Consider the following 2553-nt stretch of genomic DNA (forward strand, 5'->3'; position numbering starts at 1 on the left):
AGCAGGAAACTCCAGAAAGCAAAGCCCCAGAAACACCTTCCCAGCAAGGCAGGAGCACAGCAACTCCATTCAGTCTGCCAGAGCCTTTTGTCCCCATCAGCAGCAATGACGGGTTAAATCCTAAAGATATTCTGCACACTCAGTGCTCCAGTTTAATCCTTATAGCCACTTGCTTTAACTCCAGGCTTTCCCAATGTGCTGGTCAAACTGGCACCCAAGAGTCAGTGACCTCGTTGGAAATCACTTTCAGGCCAAGTTCAGCAAGTGTTGACAACCAAATATACTAATCTTCTAACAGCTCAAGCATCCTAATCCTGCAGTGGGTTAATCTGGGTGCCTTCAATGCCAGGGATTTGCCTTTCCTTGCTGCTAGAAGGGATGGGATTTGGCTGTGCACATCAGGATGGGCACACAGGGAAGAGGATCTGTGTTAGCAATCCCCTTCGGGTATTTTAAGAAGGAAAATCATCTGCTTTTTATTGTTGGAGAATAGAACAGATCCACCCTTTGGCAGCAGGGAAATATCCCTAGGTTTGACGGAGCAAGAAGAGTAAGGAACTCACTACCCTTGTATTTTCAACCAGACTTCAAGCTGCCATGCTAAAAATCATTGACTGATCTCCAAATCTTTTCATTGAACTCTAGATTAAGGACATTATTGTAAGCGTTTAAGTAACTCAGACTAACCCCTGCCAGCTCTTGTGAGAGAAAGAGGGACAAAGACAATGCACTTCTGTCTCTAAACTGAACTTCTAAGAAGTAACAAAAAATATCATTCCCAGATGTTCTCACTTACTGGTTAAGGACTGGGAACTTTGCCTTCTTCAAGGGCAGCCCAAGAGTCTGCCTGCAGCAGTGTCCAGCTTCTGGCAGGCAGGATCCACAGCATCAGATCAGGAGCATGGCGGCAGGAAGGCACAAGGAACCAGAAACTCACCTGCACAACCCACTCCTTCAAACAGGATGGCTGTGAAGAGATGAGGAAAATAGCAGAGTTGAGCAGCAATGAACAAAGACACATTTATATGGCTGGATATCTTCAATTTATAAACTTCTTCATTGCATAAAGGTTACTTTATTCAATCCCATGGCATTACTGCTGCTCACAGGACTCTCCCATGTCCTCCTCCACCACTGAAGGAATGATAAAACCAAGAGCATTCATTCAGCACTCTGTTTGCTCAGTGTGTCACTTCTCTATCCTTATTGATTTTAAGAATACAGACGTATTACTCTCCTGGATACCTCATCACTATCACCCTGGAATGCTTCACAAGCATTTAATTGCTTCTCTCCCCACAATTCCATGAGAAAGAGCAAAAGCCAGCCAGGGAACAAGCACTGACAGCAGTGGAGTTGTCTCTAAGCCTTCATTTGGTAGAGGTGGCTGTTTTGCAGAGCCCACATGGCCAGCAGCGTGGCCAGGAATAGAGACAGATATGAAGGGAGGAAAGGCACCTGGATGGTGGTCAGAGCACAAGTTTTTCTGACTTCTGTGGGAGCAGAGAGCTGCCTTCATTTATAGCTGCAGCATCCAGGTCAGCAAGAACCTCTCATGCAGAAAGCCTGCCTGAGAGGTAACTCGGGTGGCCTGATTTTCTCTATGGTGCTTTTTTTGTGGCACTTTATATGCTTCAATGCAGTAGTGTCACCTATAATTGGCAGCATTCAATGCCTCTCTCAAGCTGAGCATTTAGAAAATGAGGAACATTTGGATGGCAGCAGCTTTCCTACAAGAGGACAGCATGAAGATTAAACAGACGACTTCCATTCACAGCAGCTGAGTGCCTCACTTTAGTAGGAATACTCCTTTAACATAGCAACTTTGCAATCTAATTATCTAGGTATTTTTAAAAGGCAACTGTGGTTTATATAAAATGCCATCATATGGATATATATCACCTCCTACATGAACTATTAGCAGAACTAGAACATTTAGTCTCATTACTGTGGGAAATTAGTGGAACAAAACTCATTGCAAGACCTTAGAGGTACGGAAGGTGATACTTTATTAAAAAGATTCCAGTAAGTTGGTCCTACTCACTCCCACTCTCCCATCAACATACTCACGTGCACAGGACTGCATGCGTCAATCTGCTCTGGATCAGCCAAGTACAGCAGGAAGCACATGGGATAACACCACCACTCCACTGCGTCTCTGGGATGGGCTTTTCTTTATTTCTGTATGCATCTTTTATGCCCTTCAGCAGTGCATACAATGATTTTGTGTCTCACCCTTCAAGAGTTTCAGGCAAAACCGAGCCTTTTGTTACCCTTAACTGGGCATTTCACAGTTTCTGTACTGTGGGTCATCATCTTGTCTCCTTATCTCTAAGGCTCCAGTTTGGATTTTGTCCTCTGGTTATTTATTTGCATGAAACACATGGGGTGGTTCTGCAGCAATTAATACATGCCACTCCTTTAACTCTTCAACTGCTGTTTTTCTGTTGTCTTCAGCCAGGCGTTTCCATTCACATCAGTATTGGTATGTCTGCTAAAAACCTCCACATCAGGCAGGTCTTAACCACGTGAGATCCTGGCACAATTTGGAAG

General features: G+C 44.3%; 1 protein-coding gene across 2 annotated transcripts in view; it reads right to left on the reverse strand.

Moving 5' to 3' along the window:
- LOC103617196 overlaps positions 1–2344 on the reverse strand; it is a 13174-nt gene extending 10830 nt beyond the window's left edge. The window contains exons 1-2 of one of the 2 annotated variants that reach the window (XM_017736542.1): positions 2071–2344; positions 797–967 (exon numbers count right to left, since the gene is read on the reverse strand). The gene's annotated coding sequence lies outside the window, so the exon portion shown is untranslated. The remainder of the gene's footprint in view (positions 1–796; positions 968–2070) is intronic. The other variant, XM_017736541.1, reaches the window with a different exon arrangement.
- Positions 2345–2553: the final 209 nt, after the last annotated feature.

The sequence above is a fragment of the Corvus brachyrhynchos genome, unplaced genomic scaffold (assembly GCF_000691975.1).
Source record: "Corvus brachyrhynchos isolate BGI_N302 unplaced genomic scaffold, ASM69197v1 scaffold416, whole genome shotgun sequence".
NCBI classification, from domain to species: Eukaryota; Metazoa; Chordata; class Aves; order Passeriformes; family Corvidae; genus Corvus; species Corvus brachyrhynchos.